We start from the raw sequence: 21,423 nt of genomic DNA, 5'->3' as shown, positions 1-21,423 counted from the left end.
CAGGACCAGACTCAGAGTTATTAACCTACAAGATTGGCATTCAAATTCAATAGCAAAATACCGTTAGTCAAAGTACTTTTCAAGGGAAGAAACCTAAATATAACAGTAGAAGTTATTTTTTCCTGGAATCGCTGCCCCATTAGTTACATGGTTGATATTATTCAAAATTGGTAAGAACAAGTGTATGTTAACTGGTGAATAGGTCTTACTCTCACCAAAGTAGTTCACTGCTGTATCTTCACATGAAATAGTGGGGATCCGGCCAACAATGGGGAACCACTTAAAAAAAGTTATGTCATTGTTCCCAAAAAGAATTAGTTTGCCCAATCCTGGCTTTGCCAAAGAAAAGATTTCAAAGGGAGGAGCAAAAGAAAGAAAAGAAACCATTATCAGCATGAACAGCATCCCTTCTCTTCATGCAACCCACTGAAATCCATGGAGCCATGCACACATATTTGATGGGAGAATTGGGTCTTATCATTTGTCACCTTTGTGTCTTTTTTCATTTTGAACTCTTCTAGTCATTTCAGCTTTTGAACGAAGCTGGTCTCACAATGTTAGGTAATAGAGTAGCAGCCATGTTAGTCTGTATTCACAAAAAGAAAAGGAGTACTTGTGGCACCTTAGAGACTAACAAATTTATTTGAGCATAAGCTTTCGTGAGCTACAGCTCACTTCATCGGATGAAGGCACCTGTATTTTCTCTGTCTCCCCTTACCTCCATAACCACTGAATGAAAGTTATTTATTCTGACCTCTACCTATATCCCAGCCCAAAGTTTAAATAGGGCATTGACTGAAAGCACTTTTAGGCGTATTTGGTGGCAATTTACTTCTGTGGTGTGACGTTCAAACTGATATATGGCTCAATCTACACTTCCCACGAAAGGTGTTTGTTCAATTTTATTTTTATGGTACTTCAATTTATAGCCGGTAGTTAGATTTTGTATAGGCTTATACATTTTAGATGGCAAAACCCTGTGATTTTAGTGTGAGGGTTTCACGTAACCCACCTGCGGACTGTATATTAAAGAGACTGGCAATTTTTTGTACTGTGTCTCTCGACAACTTTGTAGTACCTGTGGTTTAATATTCTAGAGTATTAATCATAATTTATAGGCTGCACCACATATTTCTCCATTACCTGCCAAATAAATACCTATAGGTGTCCAAGGCACTGAGAGGGAAAACATTATCTACATTGTTATTAGTTTACTACTTTTCAGCAATAGGTTAATCATCACTATCCCCTAAAGATTTTGCAGCTTTGGAAGCTGCATGTAAATTTCTCATAGGAAAGGTCTATTTTATTTGTAAAAAATATTTTCATGGGTTCTCAAGCACATTATGAATTTTAGAGAATAAGACATACAAATGTCGCAGCATGTCATGTGTTATTTTATTTACAATACATAAACATTATAACAAAGAAGATACTGGTTGTAATGAGTGCCGTGGACAACAGACTCCTGATTCTCTCTTTCCACACCTCTATTTCCCGACCTGTTGGCAAACAAAGAAATAGTGAGTTAGGCCTATAAAAGGAACAAAGCTGACCAGATTTTCGAAGTGCAGCACTTTGTGCAAATGTCTATTGCCGCCTGCCATCATAGTGCTGGGGCGTACAGGATATTTATGGTGGGGGTCATAGATTTTAAGGCCACAAGGGACCATTATGATCATCTAGTCTGACCTGCATAACACAGGCTAATGAAACTCACAGAATAATTTCTGCTTCAAGCCCATAACAGGAGATTTTATGTACGATACATGACCCCATCACCATAGTATCTGAGCACTTCACAGTCTTTAATGTATTGATCTTCATAACAACCCTGTGAGGTAGGGAACTATGGTTGTCCCCATTTTAGAGACCGGGATCTGAGGCTAAGAGAGGCTAAAAAGTTGCCCAAGGTCATACAGGAAGTCTAAGGCCAAGCAAGGAACTGAACCTGGGTCTCCCACATCCCAGGCTGGCACCCTGACCACTGGATTGCCTCTCAGTTCAGGGGGGTGCACACTGGAGGATTTTACCACCTGTGGTATTCTTCCTCACCACCCTCTCTCCTTTCAGGATAAAAGCTGGGACACGGTACAGTAAAGAGTGGATGTGAGAAAATAATATTTACTTCTTTTGATTGTGTTCTCTCTCTCCCGACCCCATTACTCCATTATCTACTCTCTATCTTCAGGCCCCACCTATTTTTAACATTTTAAATCTCTGAAGCACTGGGTCCTAACACATTTCTTCTTTTACTGACCCAGTGTGGCATTTAAATGGTTATATCAAAGCACATGAATTACCATGGTGGATAGGACCCGTCAGTCTAGTCCAGTGTCCTGTCACCAATGGTGGCCAATGCCAGAGGCTTCAGAGAAGAGGCGCTAGAATCCCTGTAATGAAGAATGATGTAATGACCTAGCCAGAGGGGAAAGCTCTTCCTAGCCCCTAGTAGTTAGTACTAGATTTATACCATGATGAAGCCTGAGAGTTTGTGGCCCTTATATATATGTTTAACCTTCCAAATTCTGGCTGCTGCTTTAAAGTTCATCTTAAATAATTTAGTCATTTGAAAATGTTACCACCTTGCTGCTCACCCTCTTTTCAAAATCATTAATAAATCTATTAAACAACACCAATTTTAACACAAAACTATGGGGCACCCCCAGTGTTAGCCTTTTGTCATACTAAAAATACACCATCTGCCCACTCTGTGGTTTCAGCCTCAGCCTCTTCCTAATGCATAACAGAATTTTACCGTTCACCCCTTAGCTACTTAGTCTCCATAGCAGTTTCTTGTGAGCGACTGTGTCAAAGGCTTTTTGAAAGTGTATACAAGTATCTCTACCAGTTACTGTGGGCCAGTGTGTTTCCAGTTCACAATGCTGGTCTGGCTTGAGTCATGTGAAGCACTTGGAGACTGTATGTTTCATATTTGAAGCCCAGTTTTATAGTGGATATACTTTCCCACCAAATTTTCCCCAAACATGTTTGTTCTATTTAGAGACGGGCCTATACCCCCCCACCCCAAAAAGGGGATCCAAATACCCCAAAGTGTTAGGAACTTGGGTTCTGAATCCAACATTGTGGTGCAAGAGTAGCTACAAAAGGACACAAAATGAATAACTATGGTCTTCCTTGAAACATTGTGCCCGACAGCCTGCTTGTGCTAGCTAGGTTGCTGCAAAGGGGCTGTAAGGTAGGCCTAAGACTCACTGGGGAATACCCCCAACCCAGGGAGCCTGTATGCCATGCACAAAGCTGGTTCTGGCAGCTTTGAACTGCCTCCACAGATGCTTGTGACAATCTGGGGTAGGGGTAGGTTAAAGGAGGAAGGGAGCAGGAGGTGGTGGGGGTTGGGGTGGGTGACGTGGCACAAAGGAGCCATGGAAGCAGGGATGCAAGTTAGGCTAGCTCTGAGGGCTGCCCTATCATACGTCAGGGGCTGACCTGCTAGCCCCCAAACAGGGGAGGCACAGACAAAACACCTCGTGGCTATACTAGCACGGGGAAGATTGTGCCTATATTGTTGAAATAGCTTTGTTTTTATTTGGGAGGCCTTATGTAATGCACATAAAGCAGCAAGGAACAGGGAACCATATCCAGCAATCTCTCTACCGCCTTCTTTATTCCCTCCAAGTGGATTTATGAAGTCGATGAGACAGCTAAGGGCTGAAAGAAGGTGTATTAGAAACTAAGGGCCATATACAATACTCACCCTGTGGCAGTGTTTCCTTTGCTGGCAATGAGATATGGTCCGAATGCACTGTACAATTGTCCCAAATGTATTTGAGACCCAGAGTATGGCAATTATAAGAGGCTGCCCTTACGAGTTCTGAGGGCTCATTAGGTATTTCCCACAATATATCTGACTTAGTTACCTCAGTCCATAGCTCCAGCCAAGCATCTGCAATGATGCTATGCTTGGAAATATCAGCCAATTACTCTAATTTCCTGCTTCTAGTTCATTTAAGCAGTGAGTCAATGAGGGTATAATAAATAACATGGTAGTTTGGTATGCTCATATGCTTAGCCACTTATTTTAAAATAATGCAGGTAGCCAGAGAGAGCTATCCATTATTTATTAGTAGCACTTAAGAAGGCGTACGCTATAGTAAATACTCTTGCAAAGCACTTGTGGCCATCTCACACGACTGTGGAATTAAACTCAGTAGGTGAAACTTTCAAAAGGTTGTGCCCAGAAAAGGAAGGACAGGGCAAGTTTCCTGTTTCAATTCTGGGTGCGCCAATGCTTGCAGAGAAGCTGCTTTGCAAGTGCTTTCAGTTTTGCTGCCGATGGCTGCTCTAGGGTGGGACCAAGCTGCAAGCTTTATGTGTGACGATGTGGACGCTGGGCCCATACATACTCATTCTGGGCATATTGCTTCTAATATGGGATGGGAATGGCCAGAATATAGCCAATACTATAATTTTTAGTTTTAGAATTTTTAGAGTTTTAGGACAGGGCCAGCCAATATGGCCCAGGGGGTTTTGTGCATACTCATCCTGACCCAGCACGGCCCATGGCCCCACTTCTCTGTACTACCATGGGTATGCCTAGCTCCCCCAGAGGCTCTCCCACAAAACAGTCCCTCTACACAGACAGTCAGGGGCTGCAGATGTGGCAGATCACTATCTGGGGAAGATCCAAGAAGTGGAATTTCTTGTGCCTTCCCCCTGAAGATCCCCATAGGCGCTAGCCACAATCTAGCCTTTATTAAGCACCTGTTTTCTTGCCAAACCCAAAGAACACCAGAATTTGGCCCATGATTTGTGCTGTGATGACATAACCCAACTTCCAGGGTTTCTTTCTTATACTCCATGTAGCTAATGTCAAGAGGAGGTGGAGTGTACCATGTGTTATAAGAGGGGGCTCAAACTCTGGACATAGACAGTGCTCGGTACAGTATAACCAGTCAGATCTTGTGGCTGGTATATTAGGATGTTAAGCATACTCTAGCTGTCGTACAGTAGTATTTTGCAAGTATACTGCTTTTCTGTGAGGGGAAAGTCAGGCTCTGTTGTAGCAATCTGACTGCTCCAATTCCAACCCAACAAGTGCAATAAATATTTGAACTCAGCTGCCTGACAGGAAATGAGAGAATTAGTATGTGGTTGGAGGAAGAACAGAAAGGGGACATTTTATTGCTTTAAAAGCACCTAGCCAAACTTAAAACAGCTGGGCTTTGGTCGAGGCTCCTAGAAAATAGGAACCGTCTGTTATTCCTAGGAGCATTTCACTGAAAGAATGATCTTATGGCCAGATAAGAGGTGGTACCCAAACTTGGTAAGCATGAAAAAAATATGTACCTAATAAATCACTTTCTCTTTTCCAAAAAAAATAGCCAATGAATGAAGAGCTATGAGAATATTATAACCAGAGATGGGCCTGAATCGTGATGTTTAAAGCTGAGCCTTTACTTCCCCAAAGTGTGGGTCTTTCCAAAGGAGAATTCTTAGTTTGGGTCCATCTTTAATAATATAAAAAGGAAAAAAATAATTACCTTTCTCCCCATCTCTTTTCTTTTCTTTCCTTTTTTATTTTTTTCCTGTCCCTGGAAGTGCTGGGATCCCTGACTCCCAGGCAACCTGCATATCTGGCTGCCACAGAGCTCAGCAGGTGAGCTGGGAGGCAGCCAGGCAGTGTTCCATTGGAACGTCATCAGAATTGAAATGTCTCCATGAAATATTGTGTGGAGTGTTGTTGTAGCCATGTCAGTCCCAGGATATTAGAGAGACAAGATGGGTGAGATAATATCTTTTATTGGGCCAATTTCTGTTGGTGAGAAACACAAGCTTTCAGGCTACACAGAGCTCTTCTTCAGGGCTGGGAAACTTATTCAGAGTGTCACAGCTAAATACAAGATGGAACAGATTGTTTTGAATAAGTAGTTAATGTATTTCAAGGGACTTTTCAAGGTGAAGTGATCCAGTAACACCCCTCTAGTCATAGGGAGGAAAGGAATGTGGGTGTATGAAAGCAGCTGCAAGGGGATGGTGAGTGGGTTATAGATGGTTGTAATAAGCCATACATCCTGTGTCTCTATTCAGTCCCATGATTTTTAGTATCTAGAAAAGTTGTGAATTTAAGCGCCCAGGCTCATCTTTTGAAGGTGTTGTGCAAGTTACCTTTGAGAATGAGGACTGTGAGGTCAGATACAGAGCGATCGCTTTGTCTTTTATCATTTTCCTGTATGAGTTCATTTGAGGGTGTAGTGATTTTCTGTTTCATTCACATAGTCGCTACTGGGACGTTTAGTGCACTGGATGAGTTACATCACATGTTGTGATAGGCATGTATCAGACCCATGGATCTTGAAAAGTGTGGTGTGTGTGCGGTGGGGAGGGGGGGCGTATTCATCACTGTAGCAGTGAAGATATGTCTTCAGGTTTTGCATCTGTTGTTCTGCAGGGTCTGGTGTTGCTTTGAGCTGGTACAAGCGTTCACCTTGAATGGTCCCTTGAAATATGTAACTATTTATGCTAAACATCTTCCGTCAGCAGAGTGTCTTCACCAGACACACTACAGCTGGGTGAGATGCAGCTGCCACTGATGTATTGCCTCTAGTGTAGGCCTGCCCTGAGTGAGTTTCCCAGACCTGAAGAAGAGCTCTGTGTAAGGCTGAAAGCTTGTATCACCACCGGAAGTTGGCCCAATAAAAGATATTATCTTAACCATCTTGTCTCTCCATGAAATGTTTTGGCGTTGATGAATCAGCACGTTCCTATGGAAAAAATGTTTAGTTGGAATTTTTCCAGCCAGTTCTACTTTCTAGACTTTTCTGCCTCCTCCAGGCCCCCAGAATGTATGGCAAAATCCTGGGCCCATCAAAGTCAATGGCAAAACTTCTATTTACTTCATTCAGTGGAACCAAGATTTTCTCCATATTCTTGTTATTGGCATTGTAGTTTTGCTGGATTAACTTGCTATGAATGTTTCTAATGTGATAACTCTCATTTCCTCCCTCATTAATCTTTGTAGGAAAAAGACCCTCAAGCATCCTGAACTGTGGTACAGCAGGTCAGTGAAATCGCTTTTAAAAGCCGTTCCAGGCCTGTCATTGCCTGCTCATGTAATTAGGGCTTAAATAGTGCATTGCAGTGACCCCCTAGGAGGTGGAAAGGGAAGTGTTTATTAATAGGAACCAGTGGAAACAGAGTAGATTCCAAGGCAAAGTGGTGTGAATTTGCTAATCTGGAAGCTAATCACGGCTGCATCAGGCTTTCGGAGGTTATGACTGCGGGCGTCCCAAGTGATTCAGTGGAGTGTGATGCTCCACAATAGTGCATTGCAAATGGCAAAATTGCATTGCACAGCCATTCCAAACTTGGACAACAAACCAAGATAATCCCACATGGATTGTTTCCAACCTGAAAGGCATAAAGCATTGATTCCCAGGATGTTTGTCCAAGGACCACACAATGTGCATTACTGCACCATGGCTAGCAGTATGGTGTTCTGGGAAGGAAACAGATTCAGGAGGTGGATGAAGATTGTCTTTGTGGCATTCTTGATTTAACTGGAGGAGCATAAACTGAAACTTGTCTGTGTCACCACCCAAACCAGCAGCCAACCCATCTCAGAATAAGTGTCTTATTGTTTGCTTGTACTCCTCTGCCTGTCAGTCTCTAGCCGCCTATTTTTTCTTGCTTTATACGTAGTAGGTCTACATTAGAGACCTTACAGTGGCACAGCGGTGGCAATGCAGCTGCGCTGCTGTAAAATCTCTCATGCAGCTGCTCTATGCCGACGGTAGGAGAGAGCTCTCCTGTTGACATCATAAAACCATCTCGAACGAATGGCGGTAGTTACGTTGGCAGGAGAGGCTTTCCTGCCGACATCGCGCTGTGCGCACTAACACTTATGTTGGCAAAACGTATGTCGCTCTGGGGTGTGTTTTTTCACACCCCTGAGCGACATACATTTTGCCGACATAAATGGTCATGTGGACATGGCCCAAGACTGTAAGCTCTCTGGGGCACAGACTGTCTTTTTTGTTCTGTGTTCGTACGGTGCCTAGCACAACGGGGTCCTGGTCCATGACTGGGGATCCTAGGCACTATGATAAAACAAATAAATAATAAATAATAATAATAATTAATAATAAACTCTGCAACCCAGCCCATGTCGAGCTTTAGCTGTCTTAGCAAGTCGATGCTTCATTTGTAACATAAATCACAAAAGTTTCCTCAACAACATTGCATGGTCTTGTTTTAAGCATTCACATATTAATAATTGGTGTAGGATGCTAAGGTTTCCAGGTACGTTGAGACAGCTTTAGCACTAATACTTCTAAGACAGGCTTTCAATGATTATATGTGTGTTGCCTTGCTGAACACTGAAGCGGACAAGCCATGCCTTTGAGAGAAGAATGAGCTGGCCTGATAGAGAACCCACTCTAAGAAATACTTGCCATCAGATGGATGGTTCTATAAGTATTGCTGTTTATTCTCCTAGTACAGGAAAATGTCATGTGTATGCCAAAGTCTGCTTTATTGCTCTCAAATAATGTGTGTTTTGTGTTTCTATAACTGAACTTGCTTTGCAATCTTGAGATTGTGGTGTTGTCTTCTGTGAATTGTCTTTTGCTACAAAGTTGTCCTCTGTACGTTTATTTTATAGTTGTTGAAGCTTAAGGAGGATTTGGAAGGATTTGGAGAAAATCATTTTCTTCCTACTGAATAAATATTGGCCTGCAATAGACAGAGTTTGTTAACCCTTCAGCTTAGACTGCAAGGCCAGTCATTTCTCCCTCCCTGAATAACAAGGTGGGCAGTGAGAAGGGCTGGGAACAGCGACTGTGGAAATCTAGTGAGGGCTTGTTGGATAAGGTTACAGCCATTCATTTATTTGAGTATTTTTCAGAGATGATCAAGTGTGCCCAGAGCTGCGGTTGGCAGCTCCTTTATTGCCAGATAGTACAAATCTAAATAATTAAATAAAGGCGAGATTTGCCCCAAGGACAGAGGCCATAGTATGAGATGGCAGGCAGCTATGGCACCCCAGGAGCAAGGGACTGTGACTTTCCCCCTTTGCTCCTAGGGGACAGTAGTTTGCAGCGTTGTTGAACCAGCAGTAAATACTTACCCTATTATGCTGGCCACTAGTGGGGGTGGATTCAAGGCTCTAGTCCCAGCCCCTCTCCACCCACCTGATCTGAGGAGGGAGTTTGAGGATATGTAGCCCTAGGCCCTAGATCAAGCTCCAGGTAAACCCAGGGAGAGGCATAAGTGGGAGGTTGTTGCTCTGACCTCCATGCTTGAGTGTGTGGTCCGGTCACAATCAAACCCTATGTAAATACATTTTAATTGAGTTTTAACGCTGGAATTTGCTAATGAACTTGGTTAAGGATCTAGGCCACCTGTTTCCAAATTCCGTGTTAGTTTCTAGACTGTTTTTAGCCTATTATTTCTGTGATTGTTCAACTTTCTTTTGTGTATCTGTCAAGGTTCCTCCCCCACTCTGAACTCTAGGGTACAGATGTGGGGACCTGCATGAAAAACCTCCTAAGCTTATCTTTACCAGCTTAGGTCAAAACTTCCCCAAGGTACAAAATATTCTACCCGTTGTCCTTGGACTGGCCGCTACCACCACCAAACTAATACTGGTTACTGGGGAAGAGCTGTTTGGACGCGTCTTTCCCCCCAAAATACTTCCCAAAACCCTGCACCCCACTTCCTGGACAAGGTTTGGTAAAAAGCCTCACCAATTTGCCTAGGTGACTACAGACCCAGACCCTTGGATCTTAAGAACAATGAACAATCCTCCCAACACTTGCACCCCCCCTTTCCTGGGAAATGTTGGATAAAAAGCCTCACCAATTTGCATAGGTGACCACAGACCCAAACCCTTGGATCTGAGAACAATGAAAAAGCATTCAGTTTTTTACAAGAAGACTTTTAATAAAAAATAGAAGTAAATAGAAATAAAGAAATCCCCCCTGTAAAATCAGGATGGTAGATACCTTACAGGGTAATTAGATTCAAAAACATAGAGAACCCCTCTAGGCAAAACCTTAAGTTACAAAAGAGACACACAGACAGAAATAGTTATTCTATTCAGCACAATTCTTTTCTCAGCCATTTAAAGAAATCATAATCTAACACATATCTAGCTAGATTACTTACTAAAAGTTCTAAGACTCCATTCCTGGTCTATCCCCGGCCAAGACCAGCATAAGACAGACACACAGACCCTTTGTTTCTCTCCCTCCTCCCAGCTTTTGAAAGTATCTTGTCTCCTCATTGGTCATTTTGGTCAGGTGCCAGCGAGGTTACCTTTAGCTTCTTAACCCTTTACAAGTGAGAGGAGCTTTCCCCTGGCCAGGAGGGATTTCAAAGGGGTTTACCCTTCCCTTTATATTTATGACAGTATCAATGGGAGGCTGTGTAACAGAAACCTCAGCACAAGCCATGGAAGATGGGACCAGCCATAATTAAAATGTGCTATTTACCAACAATTAAATAAAGACAGGAAATAAATGATCTCATTTTTGGTATTTGGATCTAATTTGGCTGAGCACATTACTCAGTTTTGGGGAATTCATTGTATTCCCAAGGTGGATGGCACATACATTTATCACTATTAACAGCTTTGGGATGAACTGCATTCCAATAGCCTCTTCTTTTCTCTGTGAGATTAACTTGTTTTCAAGATTATAAACCCAGTGTGTGAAAAACAATTCCATACCCAGTCATTGAACAGCTAAAAGCATCTCTCCTTTGCACAGAAACACATATTGCACTTGCCGTTTGAACCATATGATCTTCATATGTTACTGTTATTCTTTACTTATTTTCTAATAGCATAAAGATGCATCAGGCTTGACATACAAAGGAAAACAAGGTCCTTATCCCAAGGAGCTGAAATGGCAATGCCTCTGCTATTGGATCTATCCTGGTTGTCAGTGGGAAGCATATGTCTGCAGAGCGTGCAGGCTGATGCCAAAATTTTCGTATCTCGTACCTACACTTTGGAATCCAAATCTGTATTTAGACACCCAAATAAAAGCTATTGAGCTTTTATATTTTATATAAAGCTATTGAGCTATATATCAGAGCTGCAGAGCATCCTCAGCTCCACAGCACCGCTGCAAATCAGGGCTCTTTAATTTTGGTGCCTAAATATGGATTTCAATGCCTGATCTCAGGCCCCCACTTCTAAAAAAGAATCTGGTTTACCCCAAAGGGAGAAAGCAGGGAGAAGAGAGGGAAAGGAGTAGAATTAATGAAAAAAGAGAGGTGAGCCAGGGTGAGCATTTATTCTGCTTTGTCCGGTGCGATGCTATGGCTGAGTTCTTATGTTAGATGGTTAAAAAGAGAGTCCAGCGGAGAGTCCCTAATAGCCAGGCCTGAGAGTGGCAGTGCGGAGACCCAATCAGGAGGTAGCAATGAAAAGCTAGCTGAAAGAATGGAGTCTGATTGGCATTTTAGACCCAATTCTGCACCATTGAAATCAAAAGGAAATTCACTATTGACTTCAGTGGTGCTGTATCAAACTCTTAGTATGGTTATTATTTTATTACTGATATTGCAGTCACACTGAGCTCTAGTCATGGACTAGGACCCCACCGTGCTAGGCACTGTACAAACACAGAACAGACAGTCCTTGACCCAAGAAGTTTATCATCGAAGTATAAGACAAGAGACAACAGATGAGACAGACAAACTGATGGTGGAGTACAAGGAAACAATGAGACAGTATTGGTGATAGGCGGTGGTCACACTACACCAGCAGCCTAGTGAGGAAAGGAACATTCAGCTAACTACCTGAAGCAGTCAAACACTTTTGCAGTTATCTGTCTCTATGATTTTCCAGTGCCCACATCACTGTGATAACTAGTAACCACTTAGTGCCTTAGTAGCAGCTTCACATTAACTCCCGATGGTGGAAGGTTGTTTTTTGGCAAAATCTAGGTTCCTCCTGGAAACCTCTCTGATTTTTACTCCTGCTGCAATAACAGTTTCCCTCAGCGATATGATAGTGCTGGTCTGCTGCTGCTGTGAATAGGGCACTGAGATTCCTGCTTCCCTCACTGAGCACCCTGTCTACCACATGGGTGACAAACCTGTCCTCCAAGTGGGGAGGCCAGGTGATGGCTGCTTCACAGCTAGAATGCCTTCTGCCAGCTAAGGGACATGTTGTCCTTCCTATTGAAATTGATGAGCCAAAATCATGGGGCTTATGAAATATACATAGCAGCCAATGTGTGAAAACAATAAGAAAAGGAGAGAAAATCATTGCAGTATGCTAAAAGAGAAAAGTCCATTTTTTAAAAGAAAACATTAAATCAATTAAAAAGGAGGTAGTTGTTTTATCTCAGCAAAATCCAAAGGGCTTAGAGAATCCACTTTCATAATTAAGTCAGTTATTTGATCCTACGATGTGTTTTTTTTCCAATAGGTTTTATATAACAGCAGTCCCAGAAATAAGCCTATAGCTGCTCACAAGTGAGGAATCTCTAGCTCATAAAAGTGGAATGACTGTGGAATGCTTGTTTAATTGTCCTCTTCTAAATGAACATCATTAAACTGAAAAGAATACCTCATTATGCAGCCAGGAAGATAACTGACACTACTTGTTGCTTTGATCAGTCATTATGCCCATTATAGAAAGCAGGAGTTTTAGCTATCTTATGCTTAAATAACTCATTATAAACATTAACAGGAAAGTTAAATTGAAGTATTCAGCAGAAGCCTTGTTCCAGATCAAGTGATGGTCAAGCACAGGTACAGAAAGAAAATAGTTGTTAAATATTTTAGCCACCTCAGAGTCCTCAGTCAATACCCACTTTTCATTTTCAGCTTATTCTGCTTTTTTGGTCACTGTGCATTGATTAGTCCACAATTTTCCATAATGGCATGAAGCTGCTTCTACAAATTTCCATATATTTGTGTCTGGACCAAATATACTTTTGGCTGCTTCTCATTTTTTGGAGTGTTGAAATATTAAGGGGGGCCCAAGACTCAGAGGGTTAGTTTGGAATGTTCTGTAGCATTGCGTGCCAGATGTTTTCCTGGCTGCTTCTGATCAGGGCACTCTGAGCCAGCGTCTCTGCCCACTCCTCTAATGTGAAATGGATGAGATATGGTGTACATTAAACTGACGGATGGTAAGTTCAGGCATGGATGTGGCATGAAACACTTTTAAGATTTTTGTTTTTACTTTAATGCTGTGTTAAGAGAAATTTTGTATCTTTAGCTAAATCATTTCTCACTGCTAAATATCAGTGACTTTAAACTAAACAAAATACAGTAAGAATTTAAATTTTTATCTCCTCTTGTAAATAACTATAATGGGCCAGAACTTTGCTATGATGGACAGATCTCAGTGGGCTCCATTTCTGTCTCCCAGCACCAGCTCAGGACACTTCAAATGCCCCTGCCCAGTGGTCTGTATGGAAGAGACTCCAAGGGTGTTGAAGGTCTAAGGCAAAGGAAGGAAGAAGTGGACCATGCAGATAGCTTAGTAGGAGTTAAAGCAACATGCAGCTGTATTAATTCTTCCTGGGTCCCTCCCATAGCTGCTACCGAGCAGGGCCTCCAGCCAGCGGAGGAGCCATATAATTATGAGGAAGGGGGCCTGTGCAGCCTGTTTGTGCCAGGAGACATCCTTGGAGAAGGATTGTGCGTCTGCAGACCTGGGATTGCCCTTCTTCAGAAGTCCAAGGATCCAGACTTCTCCCCTTCACAATCTGGAAGCCTCTCCAGTCTCTGCTATTTGAGGGGATACTTCATGGACATGTTGTGAAGGGCAGCTCGGAGGTAATTTTGTTGGTCCCCCACATGGAATATTGCTGGTTAATGGTGTATCCCCCCATGGTGCACACAAGCATCGCCACAGTCCAGGGAATGCCTGAAAAGTTGATGTCATAAATATAAAGGGAAGGGTAAACCCCTTTGAAATCCCTCCTGGCCAGGGGAAAGCTCCTCTCACCTGTAAAGGGTTAAGAAGCTAAAGGTAACCTCGCTGGCACCTGACCAAAATGACCAATGAGGAGACAAGATACTTTCAAAAGCTGGGATGAGGGAGAGAAACAAAGGGTCTGTGTCTGTCTATATGCTGGTCTTTGCCAGGGATAGACCAGGAATGGAGTCTTAGAACTTTTAGTAAGTAATCTAGCTAGGTATGTGTTAGATTATGATTTCTTTAAATGGCTGAGAAAAGAATTGTGCTGAATAGAATAACTATTTCTGTCTGTGTATCTTTTTTGTAACTTAAGGTTTTGCCTAGAGGGGTTCTCTATGTTTTTTGAATCTAATTACCCTGTAAGATATCTACCATCCTGATTTTACAGGGGGGATTTCTTTATTTCTATTTACTTCTATTTTTTATTAAAAGTCTTCTTGTAAAAAACTGAATGCTTTTTCATTGTTCTCAGATCCAAGGGTTTGGGTCTGTGGTCACCTATGCAAATTGGTGAGGCTTTTTATCCAACATTTCCCAGGAAAGGGGGGGGTGCAAGTGTTGGGAGGATTGTTCATTGTTCTTAAGATCCAAGGGTCTGGGTCTGTAGTCACCTAGGCAAATTGGTGAGGCTTTTTACCAAACCTTGTCCAGGAAGTGGGGTGCAAGGTTTTGGGAAGTATTTTGGGGGGAAGGACGCGTCCAAACAGCTCTTCCCCAGTAACCAGTATTAGTTTGGTGGTGGTAGCGGCCAGTCCAAGGACAACGGGGGGAATATTTTGTACCTTGGGGAAGTTTTTGACCTAAGCTGGTAAAGATAAGCTTAGGAGGTTTTTCATGCAGGTCCCCACATCTGTACCCTAGAGTTCAGAGTGGGGGAGGAACCTTGACAGTTGACTTGCAGAATGGAACAAAATTCTGTGCTAATTCTTGTAAATAAATGTTGGGAACTTTTCTTTCTTCTCTTTTAACTTCCCCTTTCCATGAAAAATACTATCAACTCGCTGCTGGCACTTGGTGAGCTAAGCATACTGAGCCTAATTCTCATCTACTCTGTTCCTGTGCTTGGGGCAGGGATGCAGCAGGAGGGAAGTAAAGGTACGTTTAAGCCACCTTGCAAATTCTGTGGCTGTGCAGGGGCCTGCTGGCTCCTCGTGTAAGTTAGGCAGCCTCAAGGCTGCTCTAATTTATGCTCAGCTTCCCATGCCCCCCTAGGAGCTCTGTGAAACAGAAGAGCCATCATGTAGTGCACTTCAGTTATGCCCCGGACCCATTCCCTATGCTGGAGGATAGAAGCAGGGCCATTACACCCTTATGCTATCTCTGCTTCACCTGGGGGGACAGCTCTGCACAGGTGGCATTTTCAGGGGACCCTTTCTGCTCACTTTAAGGCCCCTTTATGCTGCCTGAGTGGAATAAAAATCCTTGGTGTAAATGAGACTCAGACCCACTAGATTCCTGAAAGCAAATCAAGCCTCTTGTTTAGGACTTCCCAGACTCTTAGAATTCCTCCTCCACCACCACCGCTGCTGCTGCCTCCTCCCCATCTCCTCTTTATCATCATCCATGATCCTCATCCTCACCGTTATATCCAGCGTGGACTTTGCTAACTGATTAGCTGGTATGGTGTGTCCTCCCCAAACAGAATAAAAACAGGGGAACACAATGTAGTGGGTGTGGGGTTGTTTTTCTTTCAGAAATATAGTCATAGTTCTCCTTCATTCTGAGCCAGGGTGCAGGGAGAAGGCATTAAGGGCTCTGTCTTTAAATGATTAGTCTGTAAGTCAGGGAGGGCAAAGGGGTGGTCTCCTTAGCACAGTTGGGAATCGTTACTCCAGGTTAAATACCACGATATTTATATAGCAAGCATCAGTCAACTCTTTGGCTTGTGGGAGCCTGTTGTAAAAACTGGCCTTTGTCCAAACAGCACGAAAGGACTTTTGTCTTACTATAGGTTATTTTGTCACCTCAAAAAATATATATATATATATCCACTGGATGGAATGCTTAAGCAAAAATGTCAAAATGTTCCAGGATTCGGAATGGGGGTTAGTTTATGAAACAGGGTGAACTTGAGCTGCTAGGGGCTAGTCGTAGATAATAACAATTTGGCAGCGATGGGAGAGTCGGTTAGTAATGGATTATAACACATTTCCCTTGTTTAGGGTTACTGAATCATGTCAGAGAGTGATCCAGAAAAGGGTACTAATGCATGAGCCAGTTTTGCTAGTGGGAGTGAGGGAATGCATCAAACAAAAGCTGGTTTGTGGGGCTAGTATTTTCTCTGTCAAAATAGAAGCTATTTCTAAACACTTTGTGAAGAACCAATTGAGGCTTCTCTCCTGGGACCGACCCTTTCAAAACTCAGTGTTGGCCAAGTGAAAAAAGCTCAGGCTGGAACATTAATAAATGCTGTTTTTAACCTTTATGTAAAGGAAAGGAAAGCAATGGAGAAAAAACAATCAGTGGGAACTGTTAAGAAAAAGCCTTCATCTCTTTAAGACCGGACCTTGGACAAAGGATTTAAAGGCCAAATCTTCAGGCCCAGATCATCTTTCACCCTCCAAAACATGCTCAAGGAAGGGACCCTTCACATGTAGATCTCCCACTTATATGCAAGGGATGGCTTCAGTTGCTTTCATGACCCGATCCACATAGCCCTGTGGAGGGCTCTCCATACAGTCCGGGGTTAGAACAGGGAATTAAGACTGACTGAGTGGGGAGGAGTGGATAGGAATGTGCATCATCCCACTTTGGCTCTGCAAAAACTAGTCAGGAAGAGAGTCCCAGGCCGTAGTTTCTTTCCCAAAGGCCCTCTCAGCCCCTGTTGGGACTCCTAGGGGGCAATGGTGCTCTGAGAGGAAAATCTGGTGTAGAGGCTTTGGGTCTTCCATAATGATGGCCCCTGATCTGCTGTGGTTCTGAAAGGTTGGGGCTGGGACCAGGGGCGCTGGAACAATTTGTATAGTGGGGGCGCTTTTTTTACTTTGGCCTTACTACTCAGGTAAATCTCTCATACAAGTGAATGTGAGTTTGGTCTGAGTCAAGGCCCGAGGGTTTCTGAAACCAAGTGAAAAGAATTGAATGACAACTGAAGTCTCTCTAAAAAACTGAAGAAGAATTTACAGCTGAATAGTTATATTGACCAAATGTGTTTAGAAAAAGAAAAGAAAGCCTCTAAGGCTATAAAAGAGGTTCACAATCACATCCTTTACCTTTAAAAACTATATTATTTAAACTTTTTATAGCATTTCCACAGCCCACAAGATGAAGAGTGCACAATAGCAGAGTCATAAAAAAGCATTGAGTGTACATAAAACATCAGCAAGCACAGGCTTTGTGACAGCAATTGCTTCATGCTATTGTGCTTTTATACAAGTCGATAAAACATCCAACATTTAGACTGTCCACTCCCAATCAATGAGTCCATACTGACAATCTGCATTCCACCAGCTCCATGTTCCAACGCTGCCAGCAGCCCAGAACAGAAAAGCTGCTAAATGTCTGTCTAGTTCAATAAGGTTTTCTTTTTAACATTCTTTCACTGGAAACCTTAAGGAAGTGGTACATATCCAGTGGGGGTGTAGGAGAGAGGAACAGACTCACATTATCTCCATAAGCAGAATGCATTCTCCAGCCCTGATCTGTGATGGTGGTGATATTTCCAGCATGCTGGGCCATGCCATCACAAGGATAGATCAACTGTTGGGTAGTAGGGAGATGAGCAGAGGAAGAACAACAGGGAAAGAGAGAAAGAAGAGTGTGGGATGGGAAAAGACAGACAAGGGGAATGCAAAATATTAAGAGGAGGCAGAGATAAGAGGGCCAGTTCATAGCTCATTTACACCAGGAAACATAGTGATTCCAGTGGAACTACTCATAATTTGAAAGTCAGTAGGGACAGGAATGTTGTATGTGAGACACAGAAGGTAATTGTCCCACTCTACCCGGCACTGGTGAGGCCTCAGCTGGAGAACTGTCCAGTTCTGGGCTTCACACTTCAGGAAAGATGTGGACAAATTGGAAAGTCCAGAGGAGAGCGACAAAAATGAGAAAAGGTTTAGAAAACTTGAGCTATAAAGAAAGGTTAAAAATACTGGGCATGTTTAATCTTGAGAAAAGACGACTGAGAGGGGACCTCATAACAGTTGCTAAGTGTTGTTACAAAGAAGCCTGTTGTTCTCCATTGTTCTCCATGTCCACTGAAGGTAGGACAAGAAGTAACTGGCTTAATCTGCAACAAGGAATATTTTGGTTAGATATTAGGAAAAACTTTCTAACTATAGGGTAGTTAAGCTCTGGAATAGGCTTCCCAAGGGAGGTTGTGGAATCCCTGTCACTGGAGGTTTTAAAGAACAGGTTGGACAAACACCAGCCAGAGATGGTCTAGGTTTACTTGATTCTGCGTCAGCTCAAGGGGATGGACTTGATGACTTGTCGAGGTCCCTTCCACCCCATTTCTATGATTACTATTACCACATCCTAATGTAGTAGTGAGAACCTCCGAAGTCATTAAGACGGCTCTGATGAGAGAAGACTGGGGCTTAAAACAAAGTATTGAATCCTATAGGGATACAGGTGCAGTGGATGATGTGGGGTGGCCAAGTTGCTGCATCTTGTCCTAGACCTTAGGAAGAGAGAGAACTGAAGCTGCTGAAGTATTACACTGGAGTTATGCAGTGAATCCTCCCGTATTCAGAGAAGGGAAATGATGAGGTAGCTGCTTGAATTGCTGGTGTTATGAGAAGTTGGATGCTTCGCTGTCCTTGCTGATGAATCTACCATTTACTATTTCATATCACTATTGGTGAGAAGGAAAAACTAAACTACTGAAGTAGGTTCAAAGAGAACTGTAGGATCGTCTTTCGCTGGGTGTCTTGAGTTCTATAGGGAGGAATTTAGGCTGGGATCTTCAAGAAGGCCCGAGGGAGTTAAAGGCCCCACTCTCAGTGACTTTCAATGGGAGTTTTGCACCTAACTGTCCTAGGTTTCTTTGAAAATCTCACCCTCAATTACTGTGGGCCAACTCATCCCCTCTACTCTGCAACATGGGGGAGATCTAGATCAAGTGGATATGGTCTGGAGAAGAAGGGAGTGGGATAGTGTTGACTATTCTTCACTGTGCTCCAGGGGCCTAGCTGTGTGGGTTGGAAGGACTGACCCCTTCAGAGACATTAGGTCTCCCTGCAGGGGGTTTACAGATATTGGCAGGCAAGAACTGCACAGAAGACCTACAGGAGCTGGGCAGCAATGAGTGCCACTGGCAGTGATGCGCCTCTGTGGATGTCCTGAGATCTGTAGGCTTGGGGCCAAATTCGCTGCCTGTTCCTTAGAGGGAGGAAAACTCCCCCTAACCTCATAACAACAATTCAGAAGAAACTCTGCAAGTTGAAACTCAGCTTTCTGTTCCAAAATGTCCCCCTGCCACCACCTCAAGTTGGGAATTACCTAACCTCATATGAACAAATATATTTACGCCCAATGCTTTGATTAGGGTAGGAAAAGAAATAGAGCAGACAAAGATTTTTTACAATAAAGATGCTTATTATTAAAATGAAGTCGCTGTTCTGTAGCTCTGTCTTAGATCTGTTGTACTTAAAAAAACTGAGTAAGCACATTGGGGACTTTTTCTCTGGCAATGAAAAATGACTCCACTAGTGGATATGGCGCTATGAATTGATTGTAGAGCTATAGGGCTACATTCGCTGCGGCAATGTGGCTGCTTTGCACCACACCACTGGAGTGATCAGACCCTAAATCCAGTGTAACTGGCCCAAGGAAGCTCACCCTAGTGCTGCGGTGACCCTTCAGTGGTACAGAACCAGTGTATGTGCTCCTATGCCACCACCCCTCTTGTTGATGGAGTAGCAGAGGAAAGGCGGTCTGGCTGGAAGAACAGGGTGTGGTTGGGCCTCCCCTGCACCCTAGTGACCCACAGCTGCATTTTTCAGCATTCTGGGGCTATTGCAGCCTGGTGCAAGCGAGAGCATTACTCAAGCTGCTCTAACATGGTGCAGAGGGACCAGCCTTGCACAGAGGTGTAAGCAGGATCATAGCAATGCAAGGGTGAGCTTTAAGCTTCTCCCACCCATCCCAGCTTCTTCTGAGTTCAATTCATCTGTAGCCAAAGATCTGAACCATTTCCCCTCATTCGATTTTTCTCTATAAAACTTAATCAAGATCTTTAACCATGTTGTGATTTTTGCCACAGTGGACAAGCAACATTTAAATACAATTTTAATATAATATTTTAAGACTGAATCCACAAATAGCCAAACAAACCCCAGATGGGTAAACTACATTTAGATGAAAGTGATCCATAAGTTATTATTTCACTTTTTGTTACTCCACAGTTATGGTTGTAACATACGTGGCAATGGTTTTGTCCCAGAACATATGTGCAGGCTTCCTTAGTCTTCATACGATATGATTACTAATGTAATTAAGATAAAATCTTAATTAAAAACTGAAGAAAGCCATTCTTCAATATTTTCCAGAAAGTAAGGCTGGTTTTTGATCTAGCTCTTTGTTAGGTCTGTGCAGAATATCTGATGCTTTTTGTTTGGGAGCAATATCAGTTTTGACTAAAACGTATCCACTTTTACACAACCACAACCCTGTTTTCACACCAACCCTTTATTGTTTTGAAAAAGATCAGTTTTTGCATAGAAACACAAGAAATTTTCACATTTCAGATGTTCCAGTGTGAAAACCACTGTTTCACAAAGTCAAATTTACTGGCTGATGAAGAGAACTGGACTGAAATTGAAGCCATTTTTGGTGAAATTTTTTCCAAAAACATTTGCTGCTTTCAAACAGCTGTAATATTTGCCCTTACTCTTCACAAAAATATGTTAATAAAATGCATCAGCTGAGTTCCAACCTGGTAATGGGTAAAGAAATCATCTGGATCTTATTCTGCTTCCAGTGTTGGTTGTGTAAAACTGGAATAACTTCACTGATTTTCCATTGAAGTCAATTGAAACTGAGCAGAAATTGGGAGTAAAATGGCTCAGTAGCTCAAACATTATGGGCCACATCCTCAGCTGGTGGAAATCATCATGGCTCAGTGGAGCGACTCTGATTTACACCAGAGAAGGATCTGGCCCTGTTTTTCTGCCAGATTCTGAAGTGGCTTTTGATGGAGTAAAATGCACGCATCAAATTCCTTTCAGAAATACGTAAAATGAATGAAGATGGCAGCAAGCAAAAAAACCTGTGTGATAGATACCCACTCATCTGAAGCTGGAAATAAAGTGATTGATATGTTGGGGTTGTAGGACAACAATGGAGCTCAAAAAACGGGTTTGGGATATGAAATGTCCTCACTGATGTTAGTGTCCCCCTTCACCGTTATCTCAGAGCCTGGACCCAAATGTTTACCCAAATGATATTCTTAGCCTTGCCATGCGAGCCTAAGTCTTGGTGCCATGGGGTTTTGGTTTTTTTGGCTGTGTAGACATACCCTGTGTTAAGGTTCCTTCCCCACTCTGAACTCTAGGGCACAGATGTAGGGA

At 42.8% G+C, this 21,423-nt stretch overlaps 1 protein-coding gene across 1 annotated transcript in view; it reads left to right on the top strand.

Annotated features, from left to right (window-relative positions):
• The window catches only part of LHFPL6 (LHFPL tetraspan subfamily member 6), a 223,448-nt gene that overhangs the window by 102,586 nt on the left and 99,439 nt on the right, over positions 1 to 21,423 (top strand). The window lies entirely within an intron of this gene.

Source organism: Eretmochelys imbricata, chromosome 1 (genome assembly GCF_965152235.1).
Source record: "Eretmochelys imbricata isolate rEreImb1 chromosome 1, rEreImb1.hap1, whole genome shotgun sequence".
NCBI classification, from domain to species: Eukaryota; Metazoa; Chordata; order Testudines; family Cheloniidae; genus Eretmochelys; species Eretmochelys imbricata.
Note: the sequence above shows the minus strand (reverse complement) of the source record. Positions and strands in the feature narration are given on the sequence as shown.